Source organism: Sander vitreus, chromosome 16, assembly GCF_031162955.1.
Source record: "Sander vitreus isolate 19-12246 chromosome 16, sanVit1, whole genome shotgun sequence".
Classification (NCBI taxonomy): Eukaryota; Metazoa; Chordata; class Actinopteri; order Perciformes; family Percidae; genus Sander; species Sander vitreus.
This window is the reverse complement of record NC_135870.1, coordinates 8,202,611-8,224,478: the sequence shown is the minus strand read 5'-3', so window position 1 is coordinate 8,224,478 and position 21,868 is coordinate 8,202,611. Positions and strand designations below refer to the sequence as shown.

Sequence of the window (21,868 nt, the reverse complement as noted above, 5' to 3'; positions counted from 1 at the left end):
CTCCTCTCTGAGGGAGCTCTCAAAGAATCCAAGCAGCATGTAGAGCCCCTTTCACACAGAGATTCTGCGATATCGTCATAATAAAGGTCCGCCGTTACCCCTTTGTTTATTCACACAGAACAAAGTAAAGCCGCCTCGGTGTAGGATTTCACTACGTAGCCAGCATAAAAAGAGGCGTGACATGTAACACAACAGTGTCGGCGTCAAGTGAGATTGAGCCGATTCACACAGTTAATCAACCACGCGAACCACAAACCACCGACTTCATGCATAATAGTAGCACAATCGTCAGTAGATGGTAAATGGACTGCATTTATATAGCGCTTTTTGAGTCTTAACCACCTTACTTACCGTACAACAACTACTCAAAGTGCTTTACACTACAGATGTCGTTCATACACTGGTGGCCGAGGCTGCCACACACAAACAAGGTAAACCAATTATTTCAGATAAACATTCACACACCGATGGCGCAGTATCAGGAGCAATTCGGGGTTCAGTGTCTTGCCCAAGGACACTTGGGCACACTGCAGGAGCCAGGGATTGAACCATCAACCTTCTACCAAATTGGTAGACGACCGCTCTACCACCGAGCCACAGCCGCCCTAATTTAAATAATGAATGCTAGCACACTTAAGCCTTTTCCTAGGAGATTCTTATCAAATGAGGACGCTACTATTATAAGATAAACTGATCTTAATCAGTGTTTACCACCGAGCCACAGCCACCCCAATTCGAGAGAATCGAGACGGACCGAGCGCCTGGAGTGCCCACATGAGCACGTGTGTTTGAGAGGGAGAGAGACAGGGGAAGAGAAGGTCCACTATTGCATGCAATGTTTTTTGTAAGTTATGAATAATTTGTCACTTTTTGACCCTCCGGTGGGTCGACTCGTGCATCACTACTGTGTGTAGTTCCACCCTGCCGCCTGTCCCTTTCACACAGACGTCTGTTCGGTGGGGACATTCTAAAACGCTTAACGTGAAAAAGCTTAACGTGGTTTAATGTACCTAAATAACGATCAATCATCACCAAATTTCTCATGGCCATATCTTGTCATGAACACTTAAGCTTGTCAAAAAAAACTAAACCAAAATCCAACGATTATAGAAGTTCTCACATTAAGCGTTTCTGCTTCATTAGAGCCTATTGTAAGGAAAAAGCTTAATGTGGTTTAATGTACCTAAACAACGATCAATCATCACCAAATTTCTCTCTCATACTGCCCCTCATAACCACTGAAAACTTTCAAAACATCTAACCCAAAGTCGTATTTTTCTGACGTTATCTGACATTAAGCGTTTCTGCTGCGGGGCAGCAGAGCGGCTGGGGGTTGACTCCACGGTTCTCATATGCTTTATAAGTCCTAATGTGAAAAAGCTTAACGTGGTTTAATGTACCTAAGCAGTGAACAATTATCACCAAAATTCTCTCTCATATTGCTCCTCATAAGCACTGAAGGCTGTCCAAAAATCTAACCCAAAGTCCTTTTATTATGGACGTTAGCTAACATTAAGCGTTTCTGCTTCATTAAGGGATATTGTAAGGAAAAAGCTTAATGTAGTTTAATGTACCTAAACAGCGATCAATTATCACCAAAATTCTCTTTCATATTGCTCCTCATAACCACTGAAAACTGTCAAAAAATCTAACCCAAAGTCACCGTGGTAAATATCTATATCCATTATGGGCTTGCCATTTTGACCTATTCATGTCAAAATACTTCTGATGAACTCAGCTAACCCCGCTACACATAACACAAAGTTTCTTTTTTTTTTAAAAAGAGCCTTTGATTTTTAAAATATATTTTAATATTAAAATATGCTATAAATCTATTATGCGGCCTGACCTTTTGACCTATTCATGTCAAACCACTTTTGGTGAACTCAGCTAACCCCCCTACACATTGCACAGGCGCTATGGGTTTATGACTTTTCATAAACAGATGTGCGGTGAGCGGTGGTGCGCGGTGTACGTAGCAGAAACCCTGTTGTGCGTCTGCCCTATTTCTGATACCGTGGTGCTGGAAATTTGACCGTGGCGGACCGCCACTATGCTATCAACATAGAGGAAACACTGGTGTTGTCATGACTTCGCGTAAACATACACGCCAGTTTTTGTTATCCGTACGCATTTTGAGCTATCCGCGTGTATGTCTACGCTGTATACAGCGGACGGCATTCTGCAACGTCACAGCGTAAACATACACGCCACTTTCTAAAGCCACGTGGTGTGTTATCGCGAGGCTACGTGTTATTACGTGGCTACAATTGGCTTTAGGAAACGTCACACGCGGGTTGGGTTTAGGAAAAGAAGAACGGGGTTGGGTTTAGGAAAAGAACAAACGTGGAAAAGAAAACATCACACATGGGACACGATCCCCGGTCTCCTGGGTAAAAGTCCTGTGTTTTACCCATCCTCCACCCCGAACAACTTCCCTACGTGGATTTTCACCCTTTCATACTACTCGCTACGGCGTAAATTCGCAATATGCATACGCAATCGCAAGGTAATGTAAGTCAATGGGGGCCAAACGGCGTTGATAAACATGAGAAAAAGCGAGTATGCGTCTTAATAACACGCCAACAATGGCATACGAAGTGGCGTTGATTAGACAGTTGGCAGTAAAATGTGACAGAAAACGAGGCATGACTATGTGATAAAGGTCCTAATGAAACTGAGGCCTTGGCAGTTAAATGGTATTCATGTTAGACCGCTGGCCCCCAGGAAGCCCCAGTTTTAGCCTTTTATAAGTTGAATTCCCTTTGGAATCCTTCCACAAAAAGCACTTGCTGGCATGGTAGGCATAGTAGCAGCCTGACCGCACGTGCCTTTGTCTCTTAAATGGCGGATGGCATTCCTGACTTTCCCGTGTCCAACTCTTCCTACAACTGAATTACACATTCTGATATTGCTCTGCTTTTACTGGCAAGAGGAAACGAGAGGCGAATCAGTCGTAAGCCAGTGACTCTGATTTCAATTGATGTGGTTTTATTTGTACATTTTTCTCTGACTCAGTGTTCTGAGAAAGTGTTATTATTTTTATGTATCAAGTTGTGCCTATGCATAAACATTTTTTTTTAGCATCCAAGCACTCAACAAAGAACACAACATAACATTTTTACTAATACTTTCAGGCAGATCATTAGAATACTGTAGATTTGTTTGTCACACTGGCACTTTCCATTTAGTTGCTTTCTGCTTGCCGCTGGTACTATACTGCTCCTGTCTTTTCTTGATCTCTCCTCAATATCCTGTCTTTTCTCCGTTTTTGCTATCGTGGTCTTAACTCTTGTTTTAGCAGTAACGTAAGTGCTGTGCTTCTCAAGGGAGATCCATTTTAAAAACTTAATCCTGGCTTGTTGTGGATTTTACTCCCAAGAACCTGACTTTCACATCATCATGCACAAAAATCTATGCTTCAACTAAACAAACACAAGGTTAAACATAGTCTTCGCTATGCGTGTTGTCAACTTTTCACACGTTCTTGGCTATAAACACACACAAATCAACGCAGGAAAATAAACACAATGACAAAGAGGTGAGGGATTAGTGAGACAGAAAGGGAGACAAACAGAGAGGAAGATTAAAGGAGAGGCGTGTCAGAGTTGTCCATAGGAGTGGACTTCACTGCTTTACTTTTTGTCCCTTTGTAACTCTATAGCCCACATACCAAAGTCCTCACTCATTATGTCACTTCATCCTTTGGGTTTCTGTCTTTCACATTTTTTCTTTCAGTCCCTGATTTTCAGGTTTCCTTGGTAATTGCTTGTTGGAGGTAGAATTAGACTTTTAGCCAAACTTTGGCCTAAACAAGCATTGTAGTCTTACTGGTTTAACCTCAATCTGCTTGTAAACCACCAGGCTACCACATGCTAATGCAAGCAAGTACAGTGTGAGTAATGAGTAATATAACTGTAAGGATATACTAGAATCAGAAGACTTTGGGATCAGCAAACGGATTGACTGTAATGAAATGGAAGCACATAAGAAAATAACAAACTTAAAAAAAATGTTTGCACATACAGAAAATGTGTAACACCTGTGTAGTTATTCAAGATAAAGTCTTTGTTAGTGTCACAGTTCTTTAACTAGTCCGCCCTATAGAGTTCTATGACTGTTCTAACAGATTGGGCTACACTAAACTTCCATTTAATTGTTTTATATAATGAAAACAAACACTTTTACATTTACAAAATGTTAGCAATTTTACAAAGCACTTGACGGTTATTTTTTGTTCAACCATTTTCATTGGAGTATTAACATAATTAGATTTGGCCCCATAAGATGAATTGGATTTTGGCACCAAGTGTCGTGAAATGTGGAGTTATTTTGCTAATACTATGTCCAGACGGATCTCATGAAGTGGTGTATGTATGACACGCCAATTCTTATGCCATTATTGCCGTGTTATCAAGACGCATACTTGCTTTTTAGCGTGTTTGGCCTCCATTGACTTACATTACCTTGCGATTGCGTATGAATTGACACCGTAGCGAGTAGTATGAAAGGGTGAAAATCCACGTAGGGAGGATGGCTAAAACACAGGATTATCACCCAGGAGAGCGGAGATCGTGTCCCGCGTGTGATGTTTCCTTTCCACGTTTGTTCTTTTCCTAAACCCAACCCCATTCTTCTTTTCCTAAACCCAACCCGCATTTGACGTTTCCTAAACCCAATCGTAGCCTCGCGATAACACACCACGTGGCTTTAGAAAGTGGCGTGTATGTTTATGCTGTGACATTGCAGACTGCCGTCCGCTGTATACAGCGTAGACATACACGTGGATAGCTCAAAATGCGTACAGATAACACGCCACTTGGCTTTAGGAAAGTGGCGTGTATGTTTACGCAAAGTCATGATATCACATTGCTATGTCCCTGCATCCAAGCTTCATACAAATGCCCATTGGCAGTGTTACATATTTCTGTACATGTGGTTACTTTTCAGCAAAAAAAAATAAGCCTCACTAATTGTCATAAACTGTTTGGGAAATTTGTGACTAGTCTTCACAACAACAGCAAAAAGCAACAACACATGCCAAAATGTGTCAAACAAAGGCAAGTTCTCGACAAGATGTTTAACTGCAGAGTTTTATAGTTGTGCTTGAAGCAAGAAACACATGAAAGTAATAGATCAACATATTTATCCCATCCTCAACGCTGTCACAGAACAATTTGTATCATTTCATGTTAACTGGGTATGTGTGGAAACAGGGCTGTTTCCATTTTGCTTTTGGGAGCCAGAACTCACTAAATGTGGAGTGGAGGAAACATGGTGCTGTCTCCCATCAGTTTATTCTAACCTGTTGCCTTTCTTAATGCTCTGTTGCTATAATTATAATTATCTTAATTATAGGAAGTTAAATAAAGAACCTCATTTCATCACAATGTCTGTCAGATCAGTCCGTGGAAATCTGTTATCGTTACACACAAACTTGTTCATTAAAAGACTGAATGGTCTATTAAAGGCTAAATAAGTGTAAATATACCAAGAGCGCTTAAATAGTGATAGTAGTATAAACATTAGAACCACACATAGTTTGAAAACAGGTTTCCTCATCCAGATTTCATTTATCTTGTGCATTCTAGTGTGGTAAATGCACATGTTCATTCCACATCTATTTTCTGTGAACATTTAGTAGTTGCATGACTCTTGGGATGGCAATGTTAATCTGTCGGTCGGTCGGTCCCCCTGCATGTTTCAGACAGAAATATCTCACATGATAACAATAATAAAAACATTGTGTTGATGAATACCAGCAGACTGTATTTGACTAAAAGCTAACATTGCAGTTTAGGTTAGATATTTATCTTATTTACACAGCCCTAAGGCTTTAGTGTATTTTAAAAAGTTGAGGTAGCCAGCAGTAACCCGGTGTGAATAGCAGGAGGAGGGGGAGACCTTCTGTCACTTCTGTGGACAAATGCCTTGCTTGACAAATGTCTGGCCAAGGACAGCAGCCGAAACGTGAGAGCACTGTTCTTTGACGGCAAGGAGGAAGGGACGTGGGAAGAGACAAGGGAGCATCACTACACAGCTTCTTCCTACTGTAACATGCATATTAGGCTACCTTTTGTGATTTTGATATAGTTTTGTGTCGTGACTTGAGTCTTAAACACAGTTTGGAAACTTGCATCGACTGATTTAGCAAAATAAGGGGGTTATATCTTTGAGAGAAAAAAAGGGTCATTTACAGCTATACAGGGTCATTTTTGTTTTTGAAATACCTTACAGAGTTTTTTTTTTGGAATATGTAATAAACTTTGTTACACTTTGAACATGCCTTTGTGTCTGAAGTATGGAAAATATAGTTACAATTTCCTTGGCTCGGCACTGTAACAAACCAAGCAAAATGTCATTGTATACAAAGACAACATACATTATACTATACTATACATTTCCCAGCATTTCACAACACTGCTGCAGAATGTAGCATAGGTGCACTGCAAACTCCAGCTAATGCTTTAAAGCTGGAGTGTGGTAGTGAGGCCCTGCCTGGTCCGGCGGTTTTTGGTCAACCGCGACAAGGCCTCTGATTGGTTGGATGTGAGGTAGGAATTTGGCTCTCTGAGGTCTAAACTCCGCCTCCTTCTCCTCCTCCCAGCCCCCGGCGCTGAAGCACGACGGCATATACACACACACATACACAGTCTCTCTCTCCCATTCGGTTTCTTGTATGAAAGGGGCTGTAGAGCAGGGAGTTACAGACATATGAAGACACAGAGCAAGGAAGTGAGAAAAAGCAACAAAAGACAAAGAGAGAACTCTCCCGCCCCCTTTTTGTGTGTATGTGGGTGAGCTTTTCTCTCTCTCTCTCTCTCTCTCTCTCTCTCTCTCTCTCTCTCTCTCTCTCTCTCTCTCTCTCTCTCTCGCTCTCTCTCCCTCTCTCTCTTATGTGATCCTGAGAAGGGGGAGGACCTGAACTGTGCTAAGAGTCAATACCCCTGCATGAGTCCACAGGATCATACATACACTCTCTCACACCCTCACACACAGACACACACACACACACACACACACACACACACACACACACACACACACACACACACACACACACACACACACACACACACACACACACACACACACACACACACACACACACACACACACACACACCACACGCATACTTGCTCAGTCCACTGCAGCTACTGCAGCCTGAATGAGTGCAAAGCAGTGGGAGAAACAGAGCAAGGAAGCAGGAGTGCGAGAGAGGGGAGGAGGAATCTCTGGAGTTACTACTTGTTGCTCTTGGTTTTCTGTGCGGATTGAGGATGATATTACTTCTTCTTTCCCTGCGACAGTGGGACCTTGTCTGAGGTGAGCACTAGCTTTTTTTTTTGTTTCTCTCCTTTCACTGGCCAATACGTCTTTAAGAGAAATAAGGGGGTCTAAGTTACACATTTTGTGATCTTTTCTGTGGGATTGTTCTCTTGTTGGAATGGCGTGGGGGGTTGAAAGAGAGGAGGAGGTGTGGAGGGGAGCTTTTCACGTGCCAGGCAAGCAACATTATCACACTGATCCGTCAGAGAAGGATGCAAAGCAGGGGTAGAAAGAATGTTTTTAATGGAAGATACCAATGAGGAGAGAAGAGGGTTGTTGAAGAAATGTCAGGCTCAAAGACGCAAAGAGCTGTAACATAGCTCTGCTTCCACAAGTGGGACAGCAGAAGATGAGAAAAGAAAACTCAGTCCAGCTCTCAGTCTCTCCACAATCTTTTTTTGATTAATGCCTCCCTTTCTTGTGCGTGTGGCTTGAGACCGCTTTGCTGACAGGACCATGTAACATAAGTGACATTTATTCATAACCTACCGGTTTGTGTGTGTGTGTGTGTGTGTGTGTGTGTGTGTGTGTGTGTGTGTGTGTGTGTGTCTAACACACAGTGGCAAAGGCACAAGGTTGTGTTTAACTACTTTAGCAGTATTTAGCCTTCATTTATCAGCTCCTGCATGATTACAGTGTTTTCCCTGACTCTACCACAGATAGTAGCTTACTTGAGTGGGCAGCCTCATAATCATTCCTCCACCAACATGTGTTTACATGCTGCAGTCTATTACCCGCACACAGAAGTACTAAACGTCAACAAGTTTGTCTAATGGTGCTCTTTTGGAGTTGGACGTCAATAATGCTAGTGTGTAACATGCTAGTGTCTAACATGTATGTTAATATAACATTTTCCGACCTTTTTGTATAAAGTACTTACGGTATCTGTTATAGTAAACGTGTGTAGGAAACACCTAAAACATATTTCAGAGTCTTTGCAAAGAGTTTTTAGATGTTGAGGTTTTTTTCTTTCTTTTTTTTTTTCAGTAGTAGTGCAGTGTATCCGGGCGTGGGGCGGGCATTGTTGTCCTATTATTAGAGCAAGCCGGGCCAGCCAGCAGCTGTGGGGAAGGAAGTAGGCTTGGAGCAGCCGGAGAAGAGGGATTACTGGGAACACTGAGCGGGAATTATGGGGTGACTGGAATGGCATTCCTAAGGAGTCACTGGAGGGGAAGATGAGTGAGCCAGAGAATCAGGCAGGGATCAGTGTGGCTCATAAGAAAAGATATAGAGGTTGGAGGTCAACAGTGATCTGGACTATAAAACACCTTGCTGTAATTGCAGATCACGGCTGGATAACTTGGCTTGTAATACTTTTCTCCTTAAATTAATCAGTTGGTAGTTTTTTTTTGATGAATCAATGAAACTTTTAGTCTCTAAAATGTCTAAAAACAGTGAAAATACAGTATGCCAGGCACAGTTTCTCAGAACCAGAAGTTGACAGCTTCCGGTTAAGATAAGATAGACTTTATTGATCCCACAATGGGGAAATTCACTTGTCACAGCAGCTCAATGCACCACAACAAATAACAAAAATACTAGTGCTGTCAAACGATTAAAATATTTAATCGCGATTAATCGCATTAATGTCATAGTTAACTAGCAATTAATCACACATTTTTACCTATTCTAAATGTCCCTTGATTTCTTTTTGTCCCATTATTTTTTCTCATTTTAATGCTATGATATCCGCTAGACCCTCGTCCACAACGTTAACATGCCTACATGCAGTAGCCACACATTTAGCTATGGCTGTAGTAAGTTTGTTCTTAGTTGTGGTATCCATGTGCTTCTGTCTGAAGCATAGACTGTTAATATTAATATGCAGTCTATAGTCTGAAGTCATCCGTAGTCGCCTGGCTTTGACGAGGGGGCGGAGAATTCGCATCAGTTGTGTGCTTGGCCATCAAGTGGTGTTTCAGACTGGACGTGCTGCGATGATAGCTCAGTTCACAACGACAAAACACACAGATCACTTTGGTCTTGTCAATGGAACCATTTGGCAACTTCTTAAAAGTAAACCTTCCATTCAGAATCTTATTGGCATCCATTTTGGCGTCTCACGCTCGCCATCCACTCAAAACGTAACGTTAGCCTACTACTCTTTGGCCGGCTCGCAAGCCCAAACAAGTGTGCGCGGCGTGCCTGTTGTTTTGTTTCCGGTCTAGCTAGATCCGGTGTGGTGTTGTAGTTTTTCTAACGTTACTAGTTGTTGCAACAGCATGTGAAAAAAACTTTTGCTAGGCCAAAAAGAACGTTAATCTCGCGTTTGCGTTAACGCCGTTAGTAACGCGTTTAACTGACAGCACTAAAAAATACACATTCAATATAAATCGGATAGAAAAATACACTAAGACAGAAGGAAAAATAGGAAATAGAAGAAAAAAATAAGAAAACTTTATTACAAACGGTAATATGTACACTATAAACACTTATTGTATTTACAGGTGGGGAGAATATATATACTATATTCTACAGGTCATTATTTACATAGGTATAGTTACTTGTTTTGTTCAACGAACAGTCCAAAAATCATACATGTTCAGTTTACAATGATGTAAAACAGAAAAAAAAAACAGAAAAACTTCACATTTGAAAACGTTTTGCTCGATAAATGACTGATTATGATTTAGCCATCATCAAAATCGTTGATACATTATCTGCCAATCAATTAATCAGCTAATTGTTTTGGCACTAGATTTTATTTTAAATTAACACCTCACCAGCATTTTCTATATTGTATTACAGACTATAGTGTCAGTGTAATCGATGACAATTCTAGTTTGAATAAAGGGTGTTAAATAATATACAACCTAATATAATTTGTCATTGAGTGTGCTTACTCACTCTGTTGTATTTGTAACATCTTTATCTCTGGTGGCCCAGGCAGCGGAGCGGAGCAAGTGCTCTTCTTAGGAAGTGAAAGTGGAAGGAGTTCCTCGCTGATAGTGATTACTTGGTGATTGACTGCTGTGATAAACTGCTGCCACACTGACTAAAGAGATAATAGCATCCCAGTATTACCCACATATCTCAGCTATCTCTGTCTCTCTCCCCTTGTAAATCTCTGGTGTGTATTCTAGTACAAAACACTTTTGCTCAGTGCTGTTAGATAAATACAGCAACAAGGGCTTTGTCATCTGGGACTGTTGACTTTTTTTGCATTTATTATTAACATGGTATATTTTTTAACATGACCACTGCTGAGCTTTCTGTTTGAAGTTGTCCGTCACTTCCTTTCAACCTGTAATGTCAGATGCAGGCTGTGATGTGTTTAACGAAGGTTGACTTTTTCGGTGAAAAACAGCCAACTATTGCGAAACTGGCTCTGAAAAAAAAAATAAAAAAATCGGAACAATTGAGACAAGATTCAAGATCAACATCTCCTGTCTTGAGCGTACCTGTTGAGCTATTTTTTAATTATTGCGAAATCTAAGATCACACTCAAGCTGTATTTTCTCTGATAGGGAACGTTATTACAGAGACTGTGATTTGATTGCAAGTTTGCCCTTTACTAGATGCACACACACACTGCACACACAATGTGTGTAAAGTGTGTACACGATACAAAAGTGGTCACGAGAAAAGCACATGGGACTTCTCTGATTTTTAAACTAGGCCACTTAGTAGTGATATTAAAATCTGTTTAAACATATTGTTTATGTGTATGTATGTGTGGAACATGACGTAGTTCTCTGTATTTTATTTTCAAAGAATTTTAGGTCACATACTGTCCATAGTGTCTCCTCACAAACACCTTACTGTGGCTTACAGTCTTACAGTCCCCCCCCTCCAGCTTTCCTTTCCTCCTCCTGCTCTCTGAAGAACAGCTATGTAATTAGTTACGTCACGCACAACAGAAAGGATTTTGATATATGTTTGGCAGCAATAAACGGGGGTGGTTTAACTGTGTATGTGGGTTTGGGGAGTAAAAAAGGGTAGAGGGTGTTTGTTGGCATACCATACAATTATGTGTATGTGTTTTGCCGGGTAGTTTCTGCGCATCCACGGATGCACACACTCTGTGTGTGTGATCATGTGTGAGATAAATGATCCGTTTCTTTTAGGTTGCATGTTTGGGCATGTGGCTGCCATTGTAGCCTTTGTGTTTGCACTGGCACTTATGGCTTGTTATGATCAAAATCAATTAACCACTTCATTGTTTTCTGTCCTGCAGACCACTAATGAGGACTGTGGAAAACGATTCAATGTGTCTTTGTTTTAGCAATTTAGCAAGTGCTTAACATCTGAATCCAGGACACAAAAACCTTGGATTTTTGTGGCTCTGAATTCTTTGTTTTGCTTCCCCAAAACACTCCTTAACCAACAAATGACTCCCCCTGCTCACTACTAAGGGAACATACACTCACACATAGAGATCAGTCGCTCCAGGATTTCGCAGCCTTATTTTTGAGATTGTTGCGGCCCAAAATGCCTGATTTTGCGGGAGCTTTTGTAAAAAAGTGCGATAAAAGTTGCGATGTCTTTTGTATTTTTGTTGCGAGAGACAGTGAAAATTGCAGAAAAAAGTTGCGATTCTTTTTTTGGTATAGTTCTTTAAAAATAAAAAGGAAACTTGTTTTGGGGAGAATAAAATTACTCTGGGCTGAGTTTTCCTAGTAACCTTACCAAAAAGGCTCAGGATGCTGCAAATGTTGGTATAATATGAAAATGGCTGGTGGATTTAAGACAAAAAATTATAATTTATTGAATGAATCAAATTTGAACATATGTGTCAGTGGCTTGTTGATCTTTACATTGTTAGTTAATTTCCTAAACTGACCTGGGACACACATTCATATGGTTTGATAAAGTACTTATTGGACTTTAACTTATCATTGCACTTACAATAACGAGAGTAGCTGTCCTCAATTTAGGTAATCCTGTACGTCTCATCTCCAGTTATTCTTGCATCCACCGTATGTGTGTGTGTGTGTGTGTGTGTTTGTGTGTGCGTTAGTTGCAGGGGGAACTGAGCAGCAGCCCCACCCGCTACAGAGAGCCAACAGGATTGAAACGGCAGCTGCTTTCAGCGACTTTAGAGTGAAAAAACGTTACAGCGTATAGAGGTCGACCGATTAATCGGCCGGCCGATTTTTAGCATTTATTTACATAATCGGCATCGGCCAATATCCCAGTATATCAAGCCGATTAATAGGCAGGCACATCTGCGGGCAGCCTAGTGTTAAAAACATGACTAGGCAACATTTTTTACAGCGCACCCAGACCAGCTGCCTCCAGCCCCTCCCCTCGTGAAGTCTTGCGCCGTGTGTCTCGCGCAGTCACTTCAGGCTCAGACGCTACCGTTAGTAGTAGCATGTTGCTGGTGTTCTTGCCTTGGGATTAACTGTACTAATAAAACTGTACAAAACACCGCGGCCACACCGCTGTGGAAGCTCCCTGAATGTCATTTATCAGAGTCTGGTTGTTACCCCTGTCTGTGGCAGTCTCATCCACTCCTATAACGGAGCTAACTGGAGCTAACGGGTTACATCTTATCTTTCAAATAGAGGTTTAAAAACAATCACATATCGGCCAAAATAAAACGGCAGCATTTATCTGCCATCGGCTGACCCTGATTTCTAAAGATCGGCATCGGCCAGAGAAAACCCATATCGGTCGACCTCTAACAGCGTACGTTGATGTTAAAATATATAGTATACAGGTTGGCTTTCGCTGTACGTTTTTGTTGGTAAATGTGCGATGTTCGAGTCACACACGTCTCCTCTTCATATCAGAAACAAGGAAATGAATTTGGCGACGTACGTGTGTTACGTCAACCCGTTCTCACTCCCGCTTGGTCTGTGGCTCTCAGAGTGTACGTGGGACTGCTGGGATTGGTTGAAGTCGTGGGAACCTCTGGTTATTGGTCAATTTTGCGAAATAGTTGCGGTGATTGCGGTCAAAATTGCGAGACGCACCAAATTCACGGTGATTGATTGAATTAGCGTGAATTGTTGCGATCGAGACATCGCAAACTCCTGGAGGGACTGAGAGATGCACAATACACATGGAGGTCATACTTAAAAATCTTACTGTGAAGAAATGTAATTACTACATACAGTATTTCAATGCGTTATTGCATGTAATTATATATTGGAATTAAAAACATTTTTTTTGCGAAGGAGTGGATGTTGTGATCATCTTCCTCTGTCCCTCCATCCATTTGTCAGTTTGTCTGTGATGAAAATATCTCAAATTGCCATGATTTGTGTAAAACCTGCTGCAAGAGGAAGAACACTTTTCATGTTGGACCTTGGCCCTAGTGCCAACATTTCACCAAACTTTCAGCTTTCACAATTGTATCTCTTGACCTGTTTGTTGTAAACACACAATATTACAGCGCACATATTATCTCTGTGCACGCTTGTGCATGTGCGTGAGTGTGCATTTGTATGTACTGCAGGTGTGTACATGAGTGGAGGAATCGTGCTTCAAGGCATAGGCTGTTGAGCACTTCTCATCATAAGGTAATGAGATAATATGTTGATATATTGACTCTTATTATTAATTCAGCTGGACTCCTCATGTAGTTGTCAATAATTTAATTACGTGGCCCCTCTCAGCAGATGTGACTCTCAACTACGGCTTTAAGCTGCCAGTTAAACGGATGTATGGGCTCACTGTGTGTGTCTGGCTGTATTTCACGTAGGCTTAGAATTTGAATAGGCACATTGCAGTGTCACCATGTATGTTGTATGTCACCATGCTGCATGCACATGTAGTTACAGTAGACGCTCTCAGTGCAATAGAGCTAGGGTAGGGAGTTTTCTGTAAAAGGCAGACAATGCCAGACGAGTCCGGGCATATAATGCACACACTTCATCCAGTAACCTGTACGAGTACTAGTCATTCATTTGAGTCATCCCGATCGTGATTATGATCCAGATGCCGTTATATAGTGGCAATTCTTTGAGAATTACCGTCTTGTTTTCTTTGCAAACTTGTGGGCCTGTAAAGCCCTTTGAGATGACATTCTGTGATTGGAGGCTCTAGCTCGCTACATAAACATGAACTTGAATTGGCAGTAGCCATGAGCCTTTGGCTCTGTTTAGCAGAAGGCTAAGGTATTCACAATATTTTCTCTGATACACTTTGCTGATATTGACACGTGCCATATTGCATTTATTGTCTTTCAGACTCTATTTTTGATAAGCCAGTCTTCCTTTTTTGGGTTGCTTTGCAGTGTAGGCAGTTGTTGCCAATGCTGGAATAGGAACTTTTGCTGCAGGATTTTTCCGCCATTGAATTAAGCTTTCAACCATCTCAGGGGACGTGCATGCATATTTGTATAACAGCCAATAGGCTCACCCTCTCTCTGTGACTGGCCAACATCTCCCGTCACGGGGTTATATTTTCTAAAGCCTGAAAACACAGCCAAGAGGAGGTGCACAGGTCTAGTTTTCTTATAGACCACTTGACTTACAATATGCTGAAAGTTATTGTGGGATTTTTGCCAAATGATGCAAGCTACTTCATCCAAATTAGATTCATTTGAATGTAATCCCTCAAGTTTTGAATCAGAATGTGCTCTCATATCCCAGTATAATTACTATGGCAGCTTTCATTAATGTCCCAGTAGTTGTTCCATTATTCACTGTCTATTCAGCAGCTCTGACATTTTTTTTCCCTAGGCAACTAGGATTAGGAAATGGTTAGGGTTAAGGTTAGGGTTAGGTGCCTTGAAGTCAACGGTCGCAAGTTGATTAGGCAATGGTTATGATATATTTCAGAGGTGTCTTGCCTCCAGCAGTGGCAATCGCGGCAATTCAAGTCAATGCTTGATAATCCACCAGTCGCACCGTTGCTCGTCCCAGAAGCGCGCGTGAAGCGGTTCTCCGCTCCACTAAAGATACGCGCCAGGTCTGTTTTCACGCGGGGTGTTCAGACAGCCGGGCAGGAGGTGAAACAGCGAGAGCATCCAGTCAGTTTACCAAAATAACCCCCCCAATATCATATATATGTCTACTCTACAACACCACAGACAATGAGAGATTCATCTTGGAGGTGGAAAAACATAATACGACATCACAGATCCTTTTTATAACGACAACGGCAGAAAAGAGAAGGCATGGAGTTTAATAACAGGAGTGCTAGGAGTGGAAGGTAGATACAAGCACTAAACACGTGATTGTTCTAAAGTACTTGTAGAGACAATACAATCTGCAAGCTAGGCAGCAAGACGCTCCGCTTCTGAGACGCTCCCGGTGTGGTGTGGCTCGTGGCGGAGGACAGAACGCAGCCGGAACGCAGCAGAGGTCAACGCGCCCAGTGGAAAATCGGGGTAACACTTTAAAATGATTATACTGCGTCTCTCTTTCCTGCTTTTAAATTTAGTTTTTAGGGTAATATTAATTCCAGGTGTTTTTGTGTGTGTATGTATGCCTTCACACCTCTTCCTTCATCTCAAAGTAATGCGGAGTGGAACAGGAGCAGCACGTTTGTGTGTTTGCACTCACAGCATTGTGTAGAGCAGCACCGTAGTGTAGGAGAAATGTTGCTAATATTCTCTCATTTTACAGGAAAATGTGTGCTAGCAACACATACAGTTGGTCAAAATTCAACAAGGAAGTCGTTCTGTAAACTGTCTGGATGTTTTTGAGATGAACGCCCCAGAACTTTCTGTTATTATGCAGTTTGACAGTCAGTTATAACGGAAAAAGAACATAAATAAACTACTTTAACGTAGATTTTCTTTAGGGCTTTCTTACATGGTATCGGATCGGTGCATAAACTCCAGTACTTCCCGATACCGATACCAGCGTTTTAGGCAGTATCGGAGCCGATACCGATACCAGTATCGGTATCGGAACATCTCTAGCTAAAACGGTGAAAATAAGACCCAAGTTGTAATACACCCGACTCTTTAATGTTAAACTTGAAATATTCTGTAAGAAATTGTCCCACAGCGATGCAAATGAGGCATGTTTACGGTTGGACTTATATATTTATATTTATATTTTTCTCCTCTCTCTTTTAAATCTGCCTTGACATTGATGTACACATAAAAATAGGCTTTCATCACAGAGACAGACTGGTATGCAATCAAATCTGTGGAGACAAAAGCCCATCACTGAACCAGGCCCCTGGCTGTCAAAACAAAGTGAAGCTAGACTGCAGAAATAAGCACACACTGTTTGCATGCATAAGTCCTTCTACTGCACACTCTGAGAATATGCAGGTTTTTAAAGCGGCAACTCAAGGTGTTGACCCCCGAAAAACCCATTGTGGACAATACAATTTACACGGTGCTCCACGTTTTTCAACCACAATGCTTTAGTTCTATTGCTGCCTACATCTTTGACTATTATGTAATTTATGTGGCACCGCAGATGAAACGCTCCTTGAACTTGAGATTAAAGACCCGCTAATTTGTCTCATGTGATTCGGCTTTCAGAGACACCGCAAAGCAACTGTCTCATTTTGAACTATACATCCAAGGGCTGGTGGGGCTGTGTGGGATCGTCTGAAAGGATCTGAAGCCTGCAGTGATGTCACAGAGCAATGAAGCAATACATTATTTAATAAAACCAAAATTGTTTTACTCCAATGTATAGTTTACGTACAGACTTGAGAGAAAGTTAGGAAGACAGGGACTAACTCCCTCCCGACATCATGACCATTTGTATCACTTACATGCACCACATTTCTCATAGGCAACACATCCCAAGGATTTCTATGGTTTCTATGGTAACCAGCAAGGGGATAATTAGTTGTTCCAAGAGTCTTTATTCTGATCAACAGAAAGACACATGCTGCTTCCGTTGAGCGACTGGCTAATATGTGGACTTAACACATAACGTTTTCATTTGTTTATTTCCTGGACATATTTTGTCATGTAGTACATGGCAATTAGGAGGCTTTTCTTTTACTTGCACATGAGAGAGGGTGTCCTGATAACAGCAGCATTGTTATGTAAGATACATCCATCACACTTTTTGAACACACCTTTCATGATGGATTATTGTACTTCTTGTACAAAGTAAAATATGCAAGTTCTCTTTCTCAGTTCATCTTGCGGTGTTCTCTCAGTTTATCACACACACACACACACACACACACACACCCCGTCGGAGTGAAAGAAATCATGTCGATGATGTAACAAGGTATCCTAACGTGCTGAGACAAAACAGAAAACAGGAAAGAAGGGGAAATGAACTCCACTCCCAAAGGTTCCCCTTTCCCTCCCAACGTACCTCACTTCCTGTCACATAACTCTCCACTTCGATCACACACACACACACACACACACACACACACACACACACACACACACACACACACACACACACACACACACACACACACACACACAGGTTTGTAGGCAAGATATTTGCAGATATCAAATATAGTTTGAATTGAGATTATCTGAGGCTATAATAACCTGCTTTTAAGTGCAAACATTGAGCTACAGTTGCGTTGCTTGTCAGTGTCTTTGTAGAACCAACTAGTGGATACTGCACTGTCCCAGATAGTTGTTCTCCTCCGTCCTGCCCTCGATCTCTTTGAATAACTACACACATGTATTAACACACAAACACATCCAAACACACATGCACACACACGCACACACACGCACACACACACACACACACACACACACACACACACACACACACACACACACACACAGAAGTTGTACCTTTTGTCACTGTGGCTGTACCACTTTGAGAAAAAAGTTAAGTGTATGCTAATGCGTAAAAAGAACTCCAAATGGGCCTGTTTCCTCCCTCTGGCCTCACTGCCAACTTCCATTTCATCTTCTGACACGGACATGCACACAAACACACCCACGGGAGAGAGAGAGACTGTGAGATTGCTGTTTACAGCTCGGATGTGGATTCCCACGCTAGATAAAGTGTTGTTGATCAGAGGGATGACTGCACTTACAGGCCATGTTGATGAGCAAATACAATTCACTTTGAGTGCCTGTTTTGTCTGTCTTTGCATCATGTTTGAGTTTGTGTGTGTCTTTCTCTGTGTGTGGACTTGTGTGTGTAAACTTGTTAGCAGATTGCCAATGGCTGGCTTACCTATGTCGTGCCTTCTAAAAGTAACTGAAATCAGAAGACTTGTTGCCATAACAGGACATTAAAACTCAGCTGTTAATTCTTTAGGGTTTTTCCAAACTAAAATACTGTAGGCATTTTTTTTGTCTTTCCACTTCACTTGTTCCTCGTAAAAGCTTGCTGTTACTATTTCTACTGTATCTGCCAGATATACTGTAAAGAAGGTATGCTGCTTATATTTCAAAGGAAATTCAGGGAATATAATCCATTATTGGTATATGAATAAAGTGTACAAAGATTTAGATTTTCTTTATACACTACGTCAGTTAGGACCAAAAACAACGGATACATTTTAAAATGCAACGTAAAAGTTCTTGGAAGGCTTTTATTGTGAAGGAACTGCAAGAATCATCCCTCAACGTCTTTGCACACCCTGCACTAATCCATACAGCTTTTTCTTTTCTTTCTTAATGTTACATAGTTTTATGTATGTGCTTTTTGTTTCTGTATATATTTCTGTTTATTTCATATTAACGTTTAAATATGTTTTTATGTATGCACCATCAACCAAAGCAAATTCCTAGTAGGCTAAGTTCTACTTACCTGGCAATACATACTTTTCTGACTTTTGACTCGGATTCTGAGAGTCCATTTTGGATTAGTTTAACAATCATTGGTAAATCACTTTAACACTTGTGGCAAATTGGAGTGAGTTTGCCATCTGTTTAAATAGTAAAAAGACTTAAGAGTCTACAGCCATGCTTACATTGCTTAGAGCTAAATGCTAAAGTTAGCATAACATGCTCACACTGACAATGCTTACATGCTGATACTAAGTAGCAAAATATTGGGGGGGTAGAAACCATCTGCAAAAGAACAGCAACGTCTATTTTCTGCAGGAACTACAATACAACTAAAAACTGAAAACACATTTTAAAATTTGCATCATCTCTTTGTCTGTCATCTATCTGATACAGCCAGTCTCATGTTGGTCCTTCAGGTCTGCCCAGGAATGCCCCACTGTGAATTTGTATTGAACATAGATCAAAATTACTGCATATAAGACTCTGGGGTACAAGCGGGTTAAACTGGTCCGGAGCAGAGCTCCGCCTCCTGACATCTAGATCGCACCCTGTCAGAGCTCAGGGAGGCAGAGCGCTGCAAACTCCTTAAAACATCTGTTACTATGACACACCCACATCCAAAGTACCCACTGTCTATTTTTCATCTTTTCTACACCAGAAAAAGTCCCGATGAAAACTGACTGTGTGGTCTATGGAAACCTCCCCACCCAACCCCCCAACCTCATTAGACAATCTCCCCCCCTTTTAATTTCTACAGTCATCTTCATTTTAGGGCAACATGAGTTTATGTTTGCCTTTGTTTTTAAAGGACCACCTCTATATATGTGTGTTTGCTCATTTGTGAGTTCATGCATAGTAATTTTGCAGCACATTGACTACAATTACAGGGATAAAAGGCGGTGCTTGTGTGCCTGACTAGTATGTACAGGAAGGTGAAAGCGTAATTAACAGTAACAGCACATTTGCACATATCAAAGGTCAGCGGTTGATGGATAGAGAAGTTTTACACTACTATTAATTGCCAGCCTCAGTATTGCCTGTATCGCTGCCAAATCCCCAGTCACCCCTCCTTAGCCTCATTCTGTGGGCCACTTAAATTTCACATGGCCATTAAACAAATTATGCCTATTGTTTATATGACAATGGAGTCTCTGTGGCTGAATGGGAAGTGGCGACCCTTACGTGGGCTCTGACTGAATTCCATAAATTCCGACATAAAGAGCAACATATTACAGAATAAAATGGGAAACAAGCTATTATCAGCTATTATGAGATATGTAGGTGTTTACGAAACCCACTCCATTTAATGCCACGTGAACGTATCAGCACAGGCGTGGTTATATTTTGTCCCACGTTTGTTTGTTACAGTAGAGTCTGGTGTAAAAGTGTTAATAGGAACCTGAGTGAGCAAAGAAAAGAAAGTGAGCAATTAAAGGAAAGAACGAGAAGTAGTGATTCTTCCTTACACGTACAAAGAGAGGGGGATGTTATAAAGAGCATCAATAAAAAGCTTAGGAATGAAGTGAGAGGAGGATAATTGAAGCACTACAGTCCCACTTCTGTAATGACATGTTTCCTTACCTATAAAACCGGCTTCCTGGCCTGCTCTGTCCTCTAATTATTTTTTCTGCATTTTTACAGCCTGTCCTGCCAGAGCAAATACTATTACCGATGCCTTACAAGAAATAATTTAGATTACTTATGGGTGCAATATTTCCCCACCTAGTATAAACTCTAATACTTTGCTCACAGCCTATTACCATGAAGCACTGCAGGAGTGGTTGTCAAAAAAGCGACCAAAAATAAATGATGACAAAAGTAGGAAGAAATCCAGAGCTCACGGTGGCACCAAGTTTTCAGTACATCATGTTCATAAAACAATTGGAAGTTCTGGTACTCTTCAAGATAACGGATGTGAATTTGTTTTGTAGCCGCAGGCATGTAGCAACAAACCATTTGGAAAGTTTTTGAAAAACCTCCTAAAACAGTACAACACCCATTTCTGCTTTTGCTCTTCCATCCCTCTCCCATAGCGTGTTGTTTGACCTGGGATTTAAAGGGGTTTGCCACATAGATTAAATAAGAACAGGATTACTAGAAGGAGATGGACAGTAAAAACCCTTGCATAGCTTATACTGTTTGTCCATTCCTGTGCACGTATGACCATCCCCCAGCGGACTCGATGAAGCCTCAATTTATCTATCTCTGTGTGTGTGTGTGTGGTCGCGTGTGTGTATGTGTGTGTGTGTGTGTGTGTGGTCGCATGTGTGTGTGCGTGTGCGTGTGTGTGTGTGTGTGTGTGTGTGTGTGTGTGTTTTTATTTTTTTGCTGGCCGCTTATTTGTTTGATGATTTCCCCGTGTAAGCATTCGCTTAAATGTCAACAACACAATGTGAGCTATTCACAGTGTAATCCTGTCTCTTTGATGAGCGTTGCACAAGGCCTCACTGTGTGTGTGTGTGTGTGTGTGTGTGTGTGTGTGTGTGTGTGTGTGTGTGTGTGTGTGTGTACTGTGTCGCCCAGTGTGTGTCAGCGTGACAGAGACAGGGTAAAAGTATTAGGTAGAATCAGTGCTAAAGTAATAAGTCAATAAGTTGATCGACAGGTGATTAATCGCCAACTGTTGTGATAATAAAGTCAATAATCAAGCAGAAATACCAAAACATTCTTTGGCTCCAGCTTTTCAAGTGGGATGATTTCGGAGTGTTGAAGATGTGTGTTAGCCAATGCTCTGGGAAATTGTGATAGGCATTTGATCAAGTATCAATTATAAAAATATATATAAAATACAAAATAATAAATGCATAGTTTTAAAGGTCCAAACATTATAATTAAAGTGGAGCACTTTGGGTGAAAAAAAGAAGAAGCCATTTCTTACTTAATTGCATTGACACAATTCAATGACATACTTTTACATGCACTCTAACTACAAGCATTGGTCAACAA

At 41.2% G+C, this 21,868-nt stretch overlaps 1 protein-coding gene across 2 annotated transcripts in view; it reads left to right on the top strand.

The window, feature by feature from the left end:
• dab2ipb (DAB2 interacting protein b) overlaps positions 1-21,868 on the top strand; it is a 133,544-nt gene that overhangs the window by 6,551 nt on the left and 105,125 nt on the right. The window contains exon 1 of one of the 2 annotated variants that reach the window (XM_078272189.1): positions 6,967-7,326. The exons of the other annotated variant lie outside the window; for it this stretch is intronic. The gene's annotated coding sequence lies outside the window, so the exon portion shown is untranslated. Of the gene's footprint in view, positions 1-6,966; positions 7,327-21,868 lie in introns of those variants that run through there. 2 annotated transcript variants of the gene reach the window in all.